The 21,791-nt window shown below is 44.7% G+C and overlaps 1 protein-coding gene across 15 annotated transcripts in view; it reads left to right on the top strand.

Annotated features, from left to right (window-relative positions):
* The window catches only part of BCAS3 (BCAS3 microtubule associated cell migration factor), a 467,771-nt gene that overhangs the window by 171,412 nt on the left and 274,568 nt on the right, over nt 1-21,791 (top strand). The window lies entirely within an intron of this gene.

Genomic DNA, 21,791 nt, shown 5'->3' on the forward strand with positions numbered 1-21,791 from the left:
TTGAAATCCAGACTTTCTAGATCTCCAGAAACCCCAAACTTGAGACTTTAGGGGCAATGACTCATGATGTCTCAGGGGTGCAAAACGGCCCAAGGATATAACCTATGGGGAAAAGGAGCAATTATACAGAGGTCCCATCCAGTGTGCTCAAAACTAAGTCAAGATTTGTACCGGGCAGGAGCCATGATCAGTCAGTGGCATGGCCCTGGTTCAAGAAATGTTCAGCAATCAGCAACAGGGGCTTCCTGTGGTAGAGGGGCAGGGTATGTGCCTTCTACCTTCAGTAGAGTCACATGGCTGCACCTCAGAATGGCCCTGCCATTAGGTAGAGTGAGGCTTAGAAAGGAGATGCTGGGGGAACAAAGGGTTGTGTTGTGTCAAGGTGCTGGAAGACAGAGCTACGTGTGCCAAACAGCTTTTCCTGCACTCCCTAAGCTCACCTAGTGCCCTGAGGTACAGTGCATGCAGTTGAAGTAAGATTAGCTGGTCAGCTTCTGCCCATGGAATTTCCAGGTGATGATGCCATCTTGTCTTTTTGCCTCAGGCAGCAAAACAACTTGGGCTGGCCCTGACCACTCCACCCAGAGGCCTGCAGGTAGGACTGCCTGATTTGTGTGCAGTTCCTCTCCTTGGGAGAAAAAGAAAAGGGGAGGGGACAGACTCCCAATAGTGGGGCAGTCATGTACACTGTGCTCTGGGGGGAGGGCCAGTATTGCAGAGAGGAGGGGCCTCCTCGCTCTCCTTTCTCCAAGCAAAGAGAGGGTTGCTGCCCAATGAATGTCTGAAGTGGGGCAAGCATTTTGGAGCCCATTGCTCAGTGGTAGAGCACATGTTTAGCATAAGCTTACCAGATTTTTTCCCAGTGAATCCAGGGACACTTTTCAACTTCAGTAGAAATGATAGGGTTTTGTCAGGGGGCTGATTTGTAAATCCGGGGACTGTCCCCGGGAAATGGGGACGTCTGGTAACCTTAGTTTAGCATGCAGAAAGACCCATGTTCAGTCCTTGGCATCTCCTGGGAGGGCTGGGAGACAGCAGTAGTGAGCTAGGGGGACCAAGGACAAAACTCCCAATTTCCAGTGGCAGGTAAAGAATTTTATTTATTTTTATTTCATAACATTGATACACCGCTTGATTGGGGGCTGGGGGACCCTCAAAGCAGTTTCCAAAAAAGAATGGCTGGGATATTGCATAATCCAAATTGTGTCAAGTTTTAAGATCTGACAAAGCCAACAAAATTACTGCCAACTTTTAAGTAAAGTGAGACATGTTTGTTTGGCTCTGGTATCAGAACTTCGACAACTAGTGTAAGTTAGCACATTATGTATGTTTCAGTGCTCAATGCAGTTTTGCTGCTGTGTCTGTATTGGGTAGATTCTGGCCATGTAATGAACCCTGTGAAGGGAGCAGAATATTGTTTTTTAAAAGGAAAGGAAAGGAAAGGAAAGGAAAGGAAAGGAAGGAAGGAAGGAAGGAAGGAAGGAAGGAAGGAAGGAAGGAAGGAAGAAAGGAAGAAAGAAAGAAAGAAAGAAAGAAAGAAAGAAAGAAAGAAAGAAAGAAAGAAAGAAAGAAAGATTGGAACCAATGTCCCAAGTCCAGCAGTATCCAAGCGATCATAGCAGTTCATGAAAAGGTGCTGACATGCATTAAACCATTCTCAAATGAAATAGTGCAGAGCAGGTGGTGTAAAGAGACCCTCCTTGTGCAGCAAAGTGGCACCACTGTGGGGATGGCGAAGAAGGGGGGGGATTTACTGTTGGACAAATGGTTAACCAAGACTGGCATGTGATTTGCTTGGAAGGGTGATTGAACTCTGGCACCAAGGGCAGAAAGTCCCACGGTGGGTGGATCTATATCTCACATGCCTCTGTGTTCAGTGCCTGCAAAAACCCATTCATCAAACTGTGTATTCCCATTTTCCCTGGCGTTCGCAACCCAGTCAGACATTTCGCTAAGGTTACCTAAGTGTTCTGAAAAAGGGAAAGAACATGCTGGTCAAAAACAGTGATAGCTTTTTCTGGCAGCTGAGTGGAGCAGGAAACAGGGGACCGGAGTTACTTTCTGTTAGGGGCAGGGGGTCGGGTTCAGACGGTTCACATTTAACGGCGAACCCAGGTAACCCTCACTTTCAGAAACCATGTGCGAATTGGAACACAAAACCCCCACTTTGCTGTGCAAGTTCTCCAGAGAAGTAATGTATAATAAAACACTGTGCTAGGGTAAAGTGTGCATCCCATCAACCTCCTAGCTGGTATGAGAGGACTCTGTCAGTCTTCGTTTCATGTAATGCATTTGTTTTAGGCTTTTAAAATGGTAAACCGCCCTGGCAGGAAGGTGACAGATGAATCCAATAAATAAATAAATACATGAATAATATTAAGGGAAACAACACATGACTATACATGGGGAAACTGATTTGCAAAAAAGCACAGCTATCCTTTGAAATGCATTCTTAAGGAAATCAGTCCTGAGTGCTCACCTGAAGCTGAGATTCCAATACTTTGGCCACCTTATGAGAAGAGAAGACTCCCTGGAAAAGACCCTGATGTTGGGAAAGATGGAGGGCACAAGGAGAAGGGGATGACAGAGGACGAGATGGTTGGATAGTATTCTCAAAGCTACAAGCATGAGAGCTGCGGGAGGCAGTGGAAGACAGGAGTGCCTGGCGTGCTCTGGTCCATGGAGTCACGAAGAGTCGGACACGACTAAACGACTAAACAACAACAACAACAAAATCCTTTGAAATTCATACACCTCTGAGTTTTAGGATGCAGTTCTCCAACAGAACATTTTGTACAAATAATGCATATATGGAGAGAGTGGGATGAGCGTAAAAACATAAATATGTTAGTGAAAATAGATTTGCAATAGATGCTGGGAAAAGTTCCTCATAACTTCTGTTGCGTGTGGCATTCACAAACTGTTGGGATAACTTGGGCTAATTCCCGCAGCATATTGCCAGCCTGGTCCCTAGCCCCACCCACCCACCAGGACACACGCACACAAAATGCTTTTCCATCATCACACTAGAGGACTTCGCCTCTGGCATGTTTGCTTCCTCGTCCTTTGACAGAGAGTCGGCGGCTTGCTTGAAAAGGTGGAAAGACAGCTGATGCTTGAGTGCACCCTTCTGGACTTTGGGCCTGTACTGGAAAGGGCTGCTTCTGTTTGCCATGTTCCCCATGTTGCATTGGGAATTGCTTGCTTGTTCAGAGCCTGAAGGGGGGTGAAGTGTAATAGGGTTTCTCCCCACTCCCCGCCACTCCTTTATCATTGAGTGTTTTCTCAGGCCCAGATACAATAGCATGCCATAATTCCCCCCTCCCCGCTCTTTTTTTAAAAAATAAAGAAATTGACCTGTTAAATATAATCTGTGGAGCGCCACTTCATCCTGGTAGTGGGTGCACAATGCAGCTCTTCTTGAATACAAGATAAAAGAGCCACTGGAGCGCATTTTGCTTGCTCCCTACGGCCATGCAATTAAGAAGTTAAGGTTGCAGCTTGATGGTGCCGGCCACAACAACATTTCCGTGTGTGTGTGTGTGTGTGTGTGTGTGTCTGTGTGTTGTGCATCTGCTCAATCTTCCACAGTTACAAAGGACCTAAGTGTAAGACGCTGGAAGTAAACACTAACGACGTTACCATCTTCCTAACCTTATTCACTGGCACTTTGTGGAGCTGTTTGGAGGAGTAAAATGGTCAGCTGGAAGCAAAGCAAAAAGCTTCAGTCCATCCTGGAAAATGCAATTGATGCTGTTTATCAGTTAGCAATTGACTAGTGTTATTATCCTATTGCTGTGCATCCCCAAAAGAAATAACTACTGCATCAGAGGAGTCTCAAACCTCCGTTTAGCTCAAACTTCTGTTTCTCTGCAGATGGATCCCTCTGGGAAACCCACAAAAAGGCATGAAGGTGACGGCTTTCCCTGCTCAGAATCTGGTTCCCAGATATATACTGCCTCTGTATACTGCCTCTAGGGACGCAGGTGGCGCTGTGGGTAAAACCTCAACGCCTAGGACTTGCCGATGGTCGGCGGTTCGAATCCCCGCGGCGGGGTGAGCTCCCGTCGTTCGGTCCCAGCTCCTGCCCACCTAGCAGTTCGAAAGCACTCAAGTGCAAGTAGATAAATAGGTACCGCTTTATAGCGGGAAGGTAAACAGCGTTTTCGTGCGCTGCGCTGGTGCTGGCTCGCCAGAGCAGCTTCGTCACGCTGGCCACGTGACCCGGAAGTGTCTCCGGACAGCGCTGGCCCCCGGCCCCCTAAGCGAGATGGGCGCACAACCCCAGAGTCGGACACGACTGGCCTGTACGGGCAGGGGTACCTTTACCTTTACCTTTATACTGCCTCTGGGCAAGGGGGTGTCATTAAATCATAATGTGCAAGCCTCTCTGTTTACAGGTATAGATATAGATGTTGTCACTTGCTGACTTGGATCCATGAGGACTTAGAAGCTTAACCTTTCTGCTGCCTGCCCCCCAAAGTTGACATTTCTCCAGAATCTAACCTGACGTTAAGAACTGAAGAGCAGTGCTGTCAGTGGGGCTGCTTAGTAACCCACATTACTAAGTGAACAGCTTCATTTTCCGTCCAGCATATTCCAAGAGGAAATAATCTATAGGTGACTTCGCACATGGCAAATTTCCCATTAAATAGGCACTATTATCATAGCAATGGCAAATGATACTTAGTGCGTCTCCTAACTTCTCAAAGCACTTCACCTACATTATCATTTATTATATTGTAACATCTGTGCACATTTTACAGAGTTTCGTAAGCACAAAGGGGATGGGGGAACTTGCCCCTGCAAGTTTATAATGTAGCATTATAGTGGTGGAAACAGGGAGAGGTGTAAATTATCTTAATAATTGTTACTGCGCCATTAAAGAAAAGTCAGTATTGTTATCCCCATAGTACAGGGGAGTGAGTGAGTGAGAGAGTGTGTGTGTGTGTGTGTGTGTGTGTGTGTGAGAGAGAGAGAGAGAGAGAGAGAGAGAGAGAGAGGGCGCTGACCTCCACATCTGAAAAGACAGTAGTTTGTGGAAGGCCCACCAAGTTAAATCAAATCTATTTATCAATCAAATTAGCTTTGGATTAAAATTATGTTAAACTTAGGGATGGGTAGCTTAGTCCGCTTTCATTCCTTATTAATTTTCCCATGTTTGCCCAGCAATTCCCCATGCAACAAACAGGACTGCAGACAGAAGCAGTATGCATCCCATCCTGTTTCCACATTAATGCAGAATGCAATGATGATAATGGTCTTTAAAAATGCACAAATATTTGCATTCCGAATGCTTATTGCAATACACATGTTAAAATGCCATTTCAAAATGCGCATTTCCTCAACATATTTTATCTCAAAATACCATGCATATGTTCTAAAATGTATTTTGGAACATTCAGAAAATGCGAAAAGCTAAGTTGTAACTGCTACATTAGTCCAGGATGCGCAAATTAGAGGTCAGTTGGTGTTAGAATTTGCACAGAACTTCCCTACTTAAAACTCATTCAAGCTTGTCTTTTGTTGCTCATAATGCAAAACTCCCTAGTAAGTACAACACTGGCAAAAGAAGTAGTTGTGAACAATTGTATTGGTTTTCTTTCCCCCTTTTCCTTCAGTTATCTTGTGTTGTCACCTGAGGATTTGACTGTGTCCTGCAGCTTAGAATACAAAGGCCGGTACATTTACATATTGAAGATTTTCTGTGGTGCTCATGCCACATGGAAAGGTCCTCTCTTGCTAAGCTCAGGATGGCGGCTTTTATCGAGGATCTTAATTGTTCAGTCACTTCCTCCTGGGTAGGATCAGTAGATTTTAAACTATTTAACACTGTGTCTCAATCTAGAGTTGTGCACACTTCAAAGTGGGGAGTGCCTCAGGCTCGGAGAGCAGGATTTCTTATGCAGGAGTTCAGAATGTGCCGTTGGGCCCAGAATCCAGCTTTTGGGAATTTGAGCTTTTCTGTTTAAAACTGCTTATGAATGTGGAAGATATGCTTTGAGAGTGTATGGGCAATGCCTGCCCATCACCTTGTAAATGGAATTCAGTTTTCCTATTGCTCCTCCACATCAATAGCAAGACCAGAATGAAGTGTGTGTGTATAAATCACATAATTTTCGCTGTATGCTTTAACCTTTGATTATATAGCCATCTGAGGTTTATGAATGGTTTTGATCAGCAAAAGATATTAATAAAATTGAAAGAAATCCAGAAACATTTACCTAGTAATTTAGTTTTGCAAACAGGGTTACCATTTCAAATTTTACTGGAGGGTGGGGATTAGTGCTTCAATACCCCTCCTCCAAGATTAAAGTGAGTCAGGTTAGATTCCCTGATCAAAAGTGTCTGGACAGTTACGGCGCTGTTTTTAATAAAAGAAGAAGACACTGCAAGATCCGGTCTTTTAATTTTTTTTTTTTAAAAAGATATTTTGTGGATATTTTGTGGACTCAGCCATAATGTTACTGCTTCTTAAATGAATATTTCCCCCCACATGTTATTTTTTTAAAAAGCAGTTGGTAGTTAAAAATGACAAATATGAAAAAAGAAGAGGAAGAGGGTATCTAAAAATTATAAAGCTGATGCATCAGAAATAATATTTCTGTTCATGAGAGGCAGAGGCAGGCATGACTGGATCTGTTTTGTTAGGTCTGAGAAACCGAACAGGCTGCAGTATGAAATGCACTTTCTGTGGAGTAAGTCCCACTGCTCAGGATTTACTTCAGAGTCAGTTACAGATAGGTAGCCGTGTTGGTCTGCCATAGTCAAAATAAAAAAAATTCCTTCCAGTAGCACCTTAAAGACCAACTAAGTTAGTTCTTGGTATGAGCTTTCGTGTGCATGCACACTTCTTCAGTGTATCTGAAGAAGTGTGCATGCACACGAAAGCTCATACTAAGAACTAACTTAGTTGGTCTTTAAGGTGCTACTGGAAGGATTTTTTTTATTCTGAGTCAGTGTTTAGGATTGGGTCCTTGCAGCTCGAGAAATCTTTCCGTTTCTGTTTCTCTCAGTTTCTCATGTTTCCAACCTTCAGTTCCCCATATTTCCACACCAGTGGCCGTGTTTTGTTTCTTGTATTGATTCAGAAGGTGTGAAGTAGGGAGGTTTGCCTGTAAATGCATATTTAGTGCATATTTACTCAGAAGCAAGTCCCACTGTGTTTCCCAGGGCACACTCCTAGAAATGTGTGTTTAGCATTGCAACTATAGTTGCTGTGCGGGGCTTAGAATTTACTATAAGTGCTGGTTAAATTAGAAATAGCCGGAAAACAATTCTACTAAAATAGCTACTAAAGCAGTCATCTTACTCAAAAGCGTCAAAGCTAACCAAATGAACAAGCTTGATAATTCAGCACAACAGAAAAGGGTTAAAGAAAGAGCCTTAAAAGCAATTGGATACAATTAATTTTTGGAATAAATCTGAGGGTTATTTAAAAAAACAAAAAAAAACCCTGAGAGTGAATATCTTTTCATCTCTCTAAGCTGTGTTGAACTTTGCAAGTAATGATGGCATATTTTGGAATAAATGTCTATGAATAGAATCAGATTATGATTCAGAAGTGGTTATGTCAGGGAACTGCCATCGGAGCATCAGGTGGTGGAGGGTCTCAGGGAGGAAGAAAGAGACTCAACAGCTGAAGCAGGGACCAGCAGGGGGAGGAGTGGGTCTCTGAGGGAATGCGAGCAGGAGGGAGGGCTCAGGGAAGCTTCCAGCGAGAACAGTGGGGAGGTATCTGAGTCTCCCATAGGGAGACCCACACCTCGCCGGAAACTGTCACGCCGTGAGTCCAGGAGACGCGTTTCCGTTAAGGAGCTCCTTTGCTGGAAACGCTTCCGCAGACAGCCACTGTCGGACTCTACTAGTGACTAGAGCAGACATGTCTGAGGAGCTCCGTCACACACGGAGGTTTGTGGGGTCGCACAAACTCTGAGGGAGCACGTTTTTACGCACAAGCAGCTAATCAATCCCTAACAGCAGTCCGACAGTCTCTGTACGCTGCCTGTGCAAGAGAAAGCATCATGAGCGAACCAACCGGAACCGGAGGAGCGGGGGCTGGAGCTGGTCCAAGCTTGGAAGATAGATACCGAGCGTTGGAGGTCCAACTGGCGCTGCAGACGGCGAGGCTGGAGGAGAGAAGGGCTCAGGATGCAGACAAGAAGGGGAGAGCCACTCAATTCCCCAGAAAGGTACCAGGATTGGTGCAAAAATTTGGGGGGGACCCCAAGGATTACCATGCCTTTAGGACAGAGATGCAATATGCCATTAATGTGCAGTTCGATGAGTTCCCTGATGAGGAATCGCGAGTTGCTTTCGTAATTGGGCATCTTGAGAAAGGGGCGAGAGACTGGGTTCGACCCCTAATGGCAACGCACAATGACATACTAAAGGACACGAGGAAGTTCTTTCGTGCAATGGATATCATGTTTTCCAGCGATATTGAGGAAGGGGCGGTGCGCAGACAGCTAATGGCTTGTAAGCAGGGAAGTCGATCTGTCCGTGAGTACTGGACTGAGTTTACCATGCTGATTCACAGACTGAGTTGGGATTTATCGGCGGCACCCATTCAAATGCTATTTGAAGAAGGTCTTTCTTCGGCGGTGAAAGACGAGCTGTCACGGAGCCCCAGGGCGGAGTCTATGGATCAGCTGACCAAATCTGCGCTGACCATAGGAGCGCGGCAGGAGGCAAGAGCCTTGGAGAGGCGGGAAGGGAGAGGGGAACGTTGGAAGGAGTTCCGCATTCCAGACATTCCTGAGCCAGCTTTCCCGCCGGCAGAGCCGATGGAAATCGGAACAGCGCGCGCGCGCGCATTTTCAAAAACCAGCGAGGGGGCTAAGAAGGAGGGAAAGGGCCCCCGGAAATGCTATCTCTGCCAACAGCCAGGCCACTTTGCCAGAGTCTGCCCCCAGAGGAAGGAATGGCAAGGGATGGTGGGAGCTGTTGAGGGGGGAGAACAGGGGGGAACGGAGCAGGTAAAAGCCAACGCCTGGTTGCCACAATCGGGGCACTGCAGCCAGGCCAAAGAGCAGTGAAAGTGCCCGTGCCAGAAGCTCCTCGACCTGCTCTAGTGATTGAAGTGTCGCTAGAGCTGCAAAATGGGCACCCCCTAAAAATAAAGGCGCTATTGGACTCAGGCAGCTCCTGCAATTTTATGAGCAAGGAGTTTGCTGCTGAACACCAGATACAGACTATCCCTTTAAGCAACCCCCTGCAGGTGACCACGATTGATGGCAGGGAGTTGTTGGGAGGAGGAGTCAGCTTGCAGACTGTCCCAATGATAATGAGGGTGGCAAGGCACACAGAACTGATAGCGTTTAATGTGGCCACCCTGGGAGGCGCTCCCATTATTTTGGGAATGAGCTGGCTAGCTCTACATGATCCGCTGGTTGGCTGGCATCAAAGAGTGGTGTCCTTTGGTTCAGCACATTGCTTAGAACACTGCAAAGGGGAAAAGGGTTCAGCAGGGGCCCAAGCCACCCTAGCAGGGACTGAAGTAATGGAGAAGGTGAAGGTACCACCACAGTATGCAGATCTCAGCGACGTGTTCAGCGAGAAGGAAGCTGACCAACTACCACCTCATAGACCCTTTGATTGCCAGATCAATTTACTCCCTGGAGCACAGCTTCCCGTGGGCAAGTTGTATGCCATGTCAGACAGAGAAATGCAGGAGTTGCGAGGGTTTATTGACAAGAACCTGAAGAGAGGCTTCATCAGAGAGTCCAAAGCAGCAGGGGGTAGCCCAGTGTTCTTTGTGGACAAAAAAAACGCGGACAAGCCGAGACTTGTATGCAATTTTAGGAGGTTAAATGCAGTGACTGAACCGGTGGCTTTCCCTATGCCCAGAATTGATGATATTTTGACCAGGGTGAGGAAGGGAAAGATTTTTACAAAGCTGGATCTAAGGGGGGCGTACAACCTGATACGCATAAGGAAAGGGGACGAATGGAAAACCACCATGTTTACCCCTTTGGGGGCATTTGAATACCTCGTTATGCCATTTGGATTACAAGCAGGCTCCGCGTGTTTTCAATCTTTTATGAACCACGTACTGGGCCCTTTGCTCTACAAGAATTGCGTTGCTTTCCTAGATGATGTGTTGGTGTATTCGGAGAATGAGGAGCAACATGTGAGAGACGTCAGAGAAGTGTTGAGCAGACTGCAAGCCAACAGGCTGTGGGTCAAACTGGAGAAGTGTCGGTTCCATACCAAGGAGGTGGAATTCCTGGGGTACTGCCTGTCAGACAAGGGATTGGCCATGGATCCCGGCAAGGTACAGGCAGTGCTGGAATGGAAAACACCCAAAACCAAGAAGGATGTGCAGAGGTTCCTAGGGTTTGGAAACTTTTATCGTAAGTTCATCCGCAACTTCGCCCATCTGACGGCGCCCATCACTGACTGTCTCAGCAGTAAAAAGAAGTTTGTATGGACGGCGGAGGCGGAGCGAGCGTTTGAGGAGCTGAAAAGGGCCTTCGCCTCTGAAGAACAACTTCTGCATGTGGATTTACGAAAGAAGCTAAGGGTTGAAACAGACGCATCTGACAGAGCCATAGGGGCGGTGCTTCTTCTGCAGCCGGGGAAGGAGGAGTCAGAGTGGCGACCGTGTGCCTTCTTTTCGCGAAAGCTGAACAAATCCGAGAGGAACTACACGGTGTACGACCGAGAACTTCTTGCTATTCATGAGGCGTTCCGGAGATGGAGGCATCTGCTAGTTGGTGCACAACATAAGGTGCAAGTGTGCACGGACCATAAAAATCTAGAGTATTGGAGAACTGCGCGAGTGCTCAACCAAAGGCAGTTGAGATGGGCCCAGGAGTTCTCCAAATTTAACTTTGAGATTTGTTACGTGCCAGGCCCAGAGAATGTTAGGGCGGACGCTCTCTCACGCAAACCTGAATATTTGGAGGGGGAGGGAGCACCCGAAGAAACCCATATCATTCCAGAGGACCGCTGGGTGTGTGGGGCGACTTTGGTGGGGCAAAGGGAATTGGTAGAGGGTACGGTGCAGGATGCATACGCCCAGGACAAACTCAGGGATCTCAGGAGGGAGGAAGACAAATCCGGTGGTTTTGAGGAGAGAAACGGGGCATTGTATTATAAGGGAGCGTTATATATACCTGAAGGGGAATTGAGGGAGAAGGTACTCAAGCAGCTGCACGATAGCCCCACAGCAGGGCATTTTGGGCAACACAAGACCATGTGGCTGGTTACCAGGGAATTTTGGTGGCCCAAGGTCAGGGAAGATGTGCGGGAGTATGTGAGAGGGTGTGAACAATGCCAAAGAGCCAAGGGGGAGAGGCGGGCGCCGGCTGGTTTATTAGAACCACTGCCCACACCTGAAAGACCGTGGGAAGCAGTGGCAATAGATTTCATGACTGATCTGCCAAGGTCTAGAGGGAAAACAGCCATCATGGTTGTAGTAGACCTGTTAACTAAAATGGCCCACTTTATAGCCTGCTCACATGCGGTCACAGCAGAAGAAACAGCCAAATTGTTTGTAGAGAATGTGTTTCGGTTGCATGGCGCCCCCTTGAGGGTGGTTTCAGACCGAGGGAAACAATTTACTTCCAGGTTCTGGAGGAAGCTCATGAGCTTACTGCATGTAGAGGTTAATTTTTCAACGGCCCGTCATCCAGAAACCAACGGGCAGGCGGAAAGAGCAAATGGGGTTCTCCAACAATATTTGAGGTGTTATGTTAATGACAGAGAGAATGATTGGGTGGAGAAGCTGGCGTTGGCAGAATTTGCCTACAACAATGCAGAGAACGTGTCCACGGGGATGAGCCCCTTTTTGGCTAATCACGGGTGCCATCCCAGAGCCTTCCCAGGGGGGGAGGGGGAGAACTGGAGCGTTCCAGCTGCAGAACAGTTCGTTGAAGAAATGGAAGCGATCCATCGCCAGCTCCAACTCAACTTAAACAGGGCTAAGGAGGAATATAAGAGGCAGGCAGACAAAAACCGAAGGGAAGGTGAAAGCATCAGGGTGGGGGACCAGGTGTGGCTGTCAACCCAAGGGTTGCCGTTCAAAGGAGGTTGTAAGAAATTAAGACCCAAAAGGCTGGGTCCGTTTGAAGTCATGCAGCAGGTCAATCCAGTGGCTTTCAGGCTCCGGTTACCGAACCACATGAAGCTGCACCCAGTTTTTCACAGGTCGTTGCTGTCACCGTATAGAGGAGACAGTGAAGGGAGGGTCACTAGGGGACCAGCAATGGAGGAGAAGGAACACAGCTACCATGTAGCGGAGATCCTCGATTCCAGGTGGAAGGGAGATCAAGTAGAGTATTTGGTAATGTGGGAAGGGGAACCGGAGTCGGAAAACACCTGGGTTAGGGCAGAGGATGTCAATGACGAAGTTTTAATAGAGACTTTTCATCAGAGGTTCCCACGTAAACCTCAGCCTGTAGCGAGGTTCCGAAGGGAATACTTTGCCACCACCGACGAGGAAGAGGAGTTGGAGGGGTTCCCAGATTCTGAAGAGGAAGAGGATTCAGCGAGCCAGGACGACGATCGATGGAGGGAATTGTTCGAGACGTCGGAAGATGAGGAAGATTCGTTTCGGGGTTTTAGCCCTTCACCTCCCAGGGGAGAGGAAATGGGAGGGGGTGAGGGGGGCCCTGGAGGGGAGGTGGATGTCAGGGAACTGCCATCGGAGCATCAGGTGGTGGAGGGTCTCAGGGAGGAAGAAAGAGACTCAACAGCTGAAGCAGGGACCAGCAGGGGGAGGAGTGGGTCTCTGAGGGAATGCGAGCAGGAGGGAGGGCTCAGGGAAGCTTCCAGCGAGAACAGTGGGGAGGTATCTGAGTCTCCCATAGGGAGACCCACACCTCGCCGGAAACTGTCACGCCGTGAGTCCAGGAGACGCGTTTCCGTTAAGGAGCTCCTTTGCTGGAAACGCTTCCGCAGACAGCCACTGTCGGACTCTACTAGTGACTAGAGCAGACATGTCTGAGGAGCTCCGTCACACACGGAGGTTTGTGGGGTCGCACAAACTCTGAGGGAGCACGTTTTTACGCACAAGCAGCTAATCAATCCCTAACAGGTTACTATGGCTTTGTAAACTTTACTCTCATGTTTAAAATAAGAAAGTTTTTTAACAAACAGCAACAACCCTGAATAGGGTCTGAACACATATGTCAATTTCAGTTTCTCCTGGTTTCTCATTATTTCAACCCTAAATGCAGTTCTTCACATTTTCACAGCAATTTGCAATTTTTTAAAACTTCGAATGAACATTTGTCTGCCTTTGAATGCATATTTCTCCTAATATATACTTTTTAATGCAGTTTTAACATTTTTTGTGAGCCATTTCCCCTAATATCGTTTATGTATTATTTTCACAAATGCTTGCATTTTTCCACACAGTGTTTGGTTGGAGACTTGGATCACAAAATTTGGAGAAGTGTGAATTTTGAAGGATAATACCGTTTCAGTTTACGTATTGGTCCAAGAAGTGCAAATTCAGTAGTTTTTTGTTTTTTTAAATGGGTCAAATTTCTCCCTCAGCTCTCTATCTTCAGCTCACATTCTGTAGATGAAGAACAGTTTGTAGGAATGAAAGATTCCCAGTTTCTCCCTAATTACCTTTCCCTTTTTCTACTTTTATTTTTGTTCAGATCCTCCCCAAACTTGACTGAGAGAGAGAAAGGTTTACAATGGCTGTGTTCTGCGTTCACTTACTTAAGAGTAAGCCTCATGGATCTCAGTAGGACTTCCTTTTGAGCCGGCATGCGTAGGATGGTGCTGTTAGGCTGCAACCCTTAAACACAGTTGATAGGAAGCAAACCGTGTTGACCTCAGCGGCACACAACTTTTTTATCGCTGTATGTGTCCTGTATCCCCTCCCAATGTTTCACTCAGATCAGTGCCATTGCCCCACCTGCCAACACTCAGGCATATCGAAAGCTGCCTTGCACTGAGTCTCAGTGCAACATCAGTGTTGTCTCTTCTGCCAGGGAGTGATGCTTCTGTGGTCTCAAACTGGAGTCTTTCCCAGCCATACCAGGAGATGCTGGGGCTTGAACATGGAATCCTTTGCACACAAAGCATGCACTCTGCCAACTGAGCCACAGCACGTCGTGGAAGGATCTGTGCTACCAGTTGCGTGATGTGTTCATTTATCCTGCAATGTTTACCTGTCCTGGGTGGTATCCTGAAGCAGGCTGTGTTAGTGAACTGAACATAGCAACGACGAGTCTTGAAGCACCTTAAAGGCCAACATATGCGTGATGTCGTAGCTTTAGCAGATGTGTGAAATGTTATTTGCAGTGGGCGTGTGCACTTGGGGGGCGTGTTATGTGTGTGTGAGAGAAGTGTGAGCATTGGGCAAAATGGCAATGAAAACCAAACGCTACAGCTTGTGACAGTTCAGTTAAGGCTTTAATATATACCAAGAGAAGGACAGCAATTTTACACAGCAGCAACAGCTGGTGAGAACACAGATAAATTCACCCTCAGCGGGACAAGAAGCTCTGGCCTCTATTCATGCCCAAACCAATAGAGACAAACTTCCCGATTCATTCTGCTTTAGCTCTTTGTACATACACTTGATGAAGTGGACTCTAGTCCAGTGGCAAAGCAAGGTCAGGTGGTACCAGGTGCAGAAAATTTATTGTGATCCCCCGCCCACATTGATTTTTTTTTTTTTGCCTGCAAAAATGGTTTGACTTTATTTCAATTTTTTTTGGGGGGGGTGCCACAGTTGTTGAGTTTTTTGGGGGGTGGCACCCAGGGCAGACCACACCCACCTTACTTTGCCCCTGCTCTAGTCCATAAACACTTCTGCTGTAATAAATTGTCTTGTCTTTAAAGTTCCACACAACTCTTCTGTTCTGCTTCAACAGACAAACGTAACTTGCCCCTCTGGAAGTTTTGAGCATGGAGGGATTCCCATTTGGGAGGAAAACACACACACATATACACACACAAAGTACTGAAAAATACTTAATGTCACAGAGGATCTCGTGCTTCTTATAGAACAGCAATAACAGGAAATTGCAGTTTTAGGCATGTGAGGGAGGGAGGCAACACTAAAAATAAAAGGCTAGCACATGCAAGCACTGCACTCTTAGCACATGTTTTTAAATGTATCTCCACATATCTCACCCAAGGACAAAAGAGAGACACAAAAGGTGTGGATGTGTTTACCAGAAACAGTTGGGAGGTATGACACATTGGCAACCCGGCCTTTCCTTTTAAATTTCTGTGATTTATTGCATCCTTGTCTTGTTGGATGAAGTGCCGCTTGGCTGTTTTATGCACTGTTCTTATTGCATGCCTATAATATGTATATAATATAGCCACATGAGGGTTGCAGCTGTTAAGGCAATTAACTGGTCAGACTAATTGATTAACTATATGGATTTGGGCAAGTTTCATTTAAAACAAATAAATATGACCATCCCCTTGATTTCCAAAGTTCAGAAGTTAGTGTGGGTCCTTGTTGCCAAAACAGCCATCAGTGCACAAGAGGTAGGTACCAGCAGGCTACCTAAACCCTCTGGAGCAGGTTTTGGAGCATGCCAGCTGGGGGTGGGGGCTGCAGGGAGGAGGGAAAATCCTTTCGGCCAACAACATGTGTTCTTTTGGCAGATGGACGCCATTGGATTTCACTCATCGTATTATTCCCTAAGTAGTTCCTGATCTTGTAGTACTCAGTTCCTTAGTCCAGTCAATGCTTCAAAGGGGATCTCTGAATTTTAGGAATGGTTCAAGAATTTATTTATTTTTTTTAATTATTGTTTGGAACTGATTAATGCCCTACTTTTAATTTACAGTGGTACCTTGGGTTAAGTACTTAATTCGTTCTGGAGGTCTGTTCTTAATATGAAACTGTTCTTAACCTGAAGCACCACTTTAGCTAGTGGGGTCTCCTGCTGCTGCCGTGCCGCGGGAGCATGATTTCTGTTCTCATCCTGAAGCAAAGTTCTTAACCCGAGGTACTATTTCTGGGTTAGCAGAGTCTGTAACCTGAAGTGTATGTAACCCGAGGTACCACTGTATTTGTTTTATTCACATATTGGTTGCTTTTCAACATCCAGCAACAGAAAATGTCTGTCTGTCCATCTGTGTATCTATTTATCTATTAGTCAGTCTTACCTATCTGACTATCAGGCTTTTCTCCCTCCCTGTTTTATCCCCACAAAAGGTAGGTTAGGGAATGCGACAGTGACTGGCACAAGATCAACCCCAATGAGCCTCATGCTTGAATGGGGCGTTGAACTTGGGTCTCCCTGATCCTAGTCCAGCACTCAAAACCACTTTGCCACGCTACGTAGAAACACAATTTTAAAATACTAAAAAATCATTGGCTGAGATAAAGGATTGGCTGAGACATGGTTGCTTGGCCAGGCTCTAAAGGCAGAGTGTTACATAAACAGGGCATTGATGCCCCCAAAGGCCCTTTCTCTTATCATTACATAGCTCACCTCTGATAAGGCACCTGCGGAAGGAAGGGCCTCCTCACCCCTTGCGTGGACATTACTGCTGTCGTAATGTGCAGCCGCCCCATTTGCACACCTAGTCCAGCTCTTTGGAGCTGTTACCTATGTGCAAATTATACTGCGGAAAGGTCCCTTTTTGTTATCTCCTGCAAGAAGAGGAGGGCAATACACAGTGGAAGCTTTTGCTCTCCAGAATGCCAGCTCACAAATAGATAAACCAACACGTAGATGGAGCTGTGTTTTAATTTGAGATGCATCCCTGCAAATTATTCCTGTAGCAGGTTGCTGGACCTCGACAGATATATGGCATTTGAGTTTGAGCAAACTGGGTGCATTTGCAAAGGGGGATAAAGGGAGGAGGAGATGGGCATATTTTTAGAATGTTCCTGTTTGCCGTTGCTCAGAGTCTTTTTCTTTTTGTATTCGGGGCCAGGAGGTGAAATAGATAGATAATGTATGTGTTTGAGCCATCGAGCATATCCAAGATCATCATTTGATGTATACTGTACAAAATATAATTATCTCGATCATTTAAACCATTCACTGCATCCACAGAAACATAACAACTGAAGTGTATGTTTCACGGACAAGGCATGTTAAGCTACCTTTGCAGTTGGATCTTTGAAATTCAGTCTATTTTATTGTAATGTATTTTATTTTGTTTAAGTGCCATCAGGAAACCATTCCAGGTATCTGTATCTCGCCTTCTTTTAGATACAGCAACTTTACAGATAGTGGAATTGACCCTTCATTGCAAAGGGTAGCAGACCTTCTCTTGACAAAATGTGACTGATTAAACCACAACATGCAGACATATTCTTTATGAACCAAGAATGAAAAAGGAGCTAATTAAAAATCTGTTCTATGATTTCAGGGTAGTATAGTAGGGGAATGAATATAATCGCTTGAGTGCTATTCTAAAATATATACACACAAACCTTTTTTAAAAAAAGTTCTGTGTATGTTTTTATTGTATTGTAATTCGCTTCAGGATGCCTCATGGGAAGTAATTCATAAATAAAGCTAATAATAATAATAATAATTTTTTTAGTTTATTTCCTTTTTCAAACAATGCACGAAATTAAATAAGCATCAGTTCAAACTCCTTTTGTCATTCACCAGATTAGAAATTCACAATAGCTTAGAAGAATGCTGTTTCATTTTGCCCCCCCCCCAATTCTTTTTTTAATTCATTCTCAGACCTCTCATAGCAAAACTCTTCCCAGTTTGTCATGAGCTGCAATTCAGGAATCCTGGGGCGTTAAATAGGAAAACCAACATTAAAAGTGGGGGCAGGGGGAGGAAATCCAAGGTAATGGTTATGTGCCGTATTAAATGACCGAAAAAGAGAGAGGGAGTGTCTTTAGGAAGATGAGGCCTTCACTAAGAACCCCCCTCCTTTGCCTTCTTTTTCCTATCTTCAATCCATCTGAAGCACCATTATAGCTTCTCAGACGGCTTCCTGTGAGGAACCCTTTTCTCCCGCCTTGTTATTCTTCCTTGGGAAAAAAAGGGGGGGCAGTTGCACTTCAGCTCTGAGTTTTGGACGCTTCTGCCGTGGGACTTGGATAATATCTCTCCAAAGCGCAAGCTGCTGTTTAGGAACCTAATTCAAACATAGCTCCCTTTTAAGTATCCCCCCTCCCTCCCTCCTCTCCTTTCCTCCTCCTCCTCCTCCTCAAGAGAAAAGCCACCATTTCACAGTATTGGCCGGACGCAGAAAAACAAGTTAATGATCTAAACCTTTTAATTCAGGGAAGCTTTTCTATGTTTGAGTGCTTTTCAGGCTCTTGTAAACAGGCGAGGCCCCTGCTTTCTTCTGCTTTCCCTTGCACACCCCCCCCCTCATCTGGCCATGAAATGTGGCATTTATTCTGTGTCATCCCCCCCGAAAAGAAAAAGAATGAGAGGGTGAAAGATTATTGACTGAAGAGTGATACACAATTGAGGAAAATGATGTCAAAGTTAGGCGTACAACTTACTTTTCCAAGGATGCCTTCCGGATTAGATTTTCTTTAAACCTATTGTACGGTGGCTAATGATTTAGGTGCTCAGTACAATATTAGTAGTAGTAGTAGTAGTAGCCTTAGAAGTGAGAGACAACTGTAGTTTAGTTGATAGTCTGTTTTCAAAAGAAATGTTCTTCTTAAAAAGAGCACTCAAACTTCATAATACAAAATCATAGTGTTGGAGGACTTCAGGTTGCAATGTGAGGTTACACTGATTTGGGAATGAGTCTCATTGGGACTTGCTTCTGAGTCAGCATTCATAGGGTTGGGCAGTAAAATTGCATAAAGTTACTCCTATCTTTCCACCAATGCCAGCTGAATTCTGGTTTTTTATTTCTATTGGCAAAGAACTTGAACCTCCCTCCAATACAGTATAGATTATGGGTTTGATGGAGCCAAAATTAATTTATTAAGTGCCATTGGTTTCCATTCAAGAGATTTAAGCATCTTTTAATCCTCCCATTGAAATCAGCAGGATATATTAATTAGGGATGGAGGATAAATTTGATCTCGTCTAATTTTAATGAGGAATTACCTAATTTTCACTTTCCGAAGCAATATGTGAACTGAAACACAGCTGTCCTTCAACATTTGCACTTCTCTGAATTTTACGATGGAGTTCTCCTGTGAATGGCATGTATGAAAATGCATATGTTGGTGAAAGTTTCATACAAACATGCATTACGTCTGGGGAAATTGCTTTAAAAAATGTGTATATTGGTCAGGACTGCATGCAAAAATTTGTTCACTAGCAGAAGTTTGCATGAAAACGCTGACAAATTTTCAAAAGGGTTTAAAAATAACCACAAATGGTGTGGAAATGGGGAGAACTGAATTTAAGGTTGGACAAATGAGAAATTAATGGCTGTAAGTTGCTTGGGACTGCCTTGGGCAAGATATAGTGAAGCACCCTGAGATCTATAAGGCGGTATACAAATTTATAAAAAATAATAATAATAACAACAAATTTAATAAAGTAATAAAAGAAACAGAATCTGACAGATTAATCCATCCTTGGGTTCAAAGTGCTTAATTTTGGCTGGATCCAGTTGTATTTAATTTGTTTGCTTTAGCCTGAGCCCACAATATATGCTCACATTGTTAGATGGTCTCTACTTCTAATTTAATGTTAGAGGATGGTGCTCAGGGCAATATTTTAACACAGTTTAGGAACACAGTCAGACTACAAACAATATAACCTTATCACTAGAGACCAATACGTTGCTGTGTTGTGCAGGAGATAACGAATGTTAGCTCTAATATCTGCACATGGGGAGCATTGTGGTAAGTCCTCAACTGAGTGACAGATGCATATTCAAAATTTGCCGACATGCAAAAGCAAATCCTCAGGGCAGTCCCCAAAGGAACATCTGCTTTGAGGCACATTGCTGCAAAGTTTCCCTTTTACTTCTTTCTGTGTGTGGAGATTGGGAGTAGCAGCTAATAATTCTGTACACTATGTGCAGTGCAGTGCAGCACATCAGTCCCAAAGGAAGCAGCATTTCGGGGATCACAACATTCTAAGAAGGAAGACCAGTTGATTGAGCTGGCTTGTCCATGTAGGCAACCTTAATTTGCTAAATAATGATCTCTGACCTTCCTCCAGAGTCTGCTAGACATTTATAAATAAGAATGAAATAACATTGTAGAAATAGCATTTTTATTATTGGTAGGAGCACCATTATCATTGTCATCAGCATCAAAATCATTATACCACAGTGAGACTCTTTAAAAAGATTTAAAAGAAACCACACTTTGCTCCAAAACTGACTGTCTGACAGTTCAGTGCTATGCATGTTGACTCAGAAGTAGGTCCCATTGAGTTCAGTGTGGCTTACAGCCAGGTGATAGATAGATAGATAGATAGATAGATAGATAGATAGATAGGACTACAGCCTAAATTTTCCAAAGAGAAAACATAGAAAAGAGAAAAGGAGAAACGTAAAATGGTGGGAGGAAATGATTATATTAGAACATTCAGTTCTCCTGAAAGCAGACTATGCGGACAATTGTGCCCGTCTGTTTAGAATGAAGCCAAAAGTAATGGCTGGTAATACTTTTTATTGACACAAATGAGCTTCAAGCGTCTGAATAGGAGGAAGTGAGCGGCCCAGATCTCGGCTGGCAAAGCATTCAGAACGCAAGGCGCAACCCGGGAAAAAGCAGGCAATTGAGACGGAGAAGTGGAAATCCGTGGTTTGAAAAGGAAGAATGAAGCCAAGGAAGGGAGCAATTGAGGAGGACAATAATATGAAATCAAAGAGGAAAGATAAGAAGGAGCAAGAGGGAGCAAATGCACTTAAGTTAATAATAAAATCATGGATAGGATTGTAGAGCGACGAGGCCTTGATGCGAAGGGTGAATCAGAGGTCGGTCAAGTGCGATGGGGGCACGCTGTGAGATATACAGGGGGCAAGCTGGAGATATGGGTTGGAGAAGGAAATAGGAAAGAAGTAGAGGAGGAGGAGGAGGAGGAGGAGGAAGAAGAAGGCTTTGACACAACTACATACAGCACATTAAAGAGGGTGGAGACCTTTTGCCGGCTTCGAACCAAGCAGAGGAGGAGGAAAGGCCAAGTCATCAGGAGCTAATCTACAGATTAAACATACACGGAAGAGGGTTTTTTAGTATAATTTTGCATTTCCCTCCCAACAAAAGTACAGTACCTAAGAAGACCAGGAGTCTCGGATGAGTGCAAAATAGCAACTGACTTCATGTTCTTCTTGGTATCAAAACTGCTCATATCGATTACATTGCCGTCGGTTACATTGAGAAACGCTTGTTACTGTCCCAGCCCTTTCCTCTTTTTTTTTTTTTTTTTTTGCCCTGTATTATGAAAGATTACGAGTCTTTAAAAGAGCAGTTTGTTTTGAGATTTAATTTGAAGTTTTTGTTTCATAACAGCAAATTCTTCTCTCTCTTTTTTTGTTCCAGTTAGATTCACAGGATAGAGTTCCTTACTTATAGGCATTGTGATTGCTCAAATCCTTCTTGTTACTGCTTTCAAAAAGAACTTGATTATGGGTGGGTGTTGGGGGAATCTTACTCAATTTTCTACTTTTTTCATTTGATCCTGTTCTTTCCTTTTATTCAATGAATTTGCAATTCAGAAATTCAGTTTCAAACATTTGTTTATTAAACCAATGTTAGTCATACTCAAAATATATGTATTGAAATCTATATGCATTAATTTCAGCAGGTCTACTCTGAGTATAACTTAGTTGGATAGAGTCCCCGGGAGCCTTTTAAATTTACATTATTTTAGCACTGTTTTGTTTCCAAGGTATGTGGAAAAAACTACAGTTCTACACAAGATCAGTATACAGCTTTATGTTATTAC

Source organism: Podarcis liolepis (assembly GCF_965112155.1).
Source record: "Podarcis liolepis genome assembly, chromosome: 16".
Taxonomy (NCBI): Eukaryota; Metazoa; Chordata; class Lepidosauria; order Squamata; family Lacertidae; genus Podarcis; species Podarcis liolepis.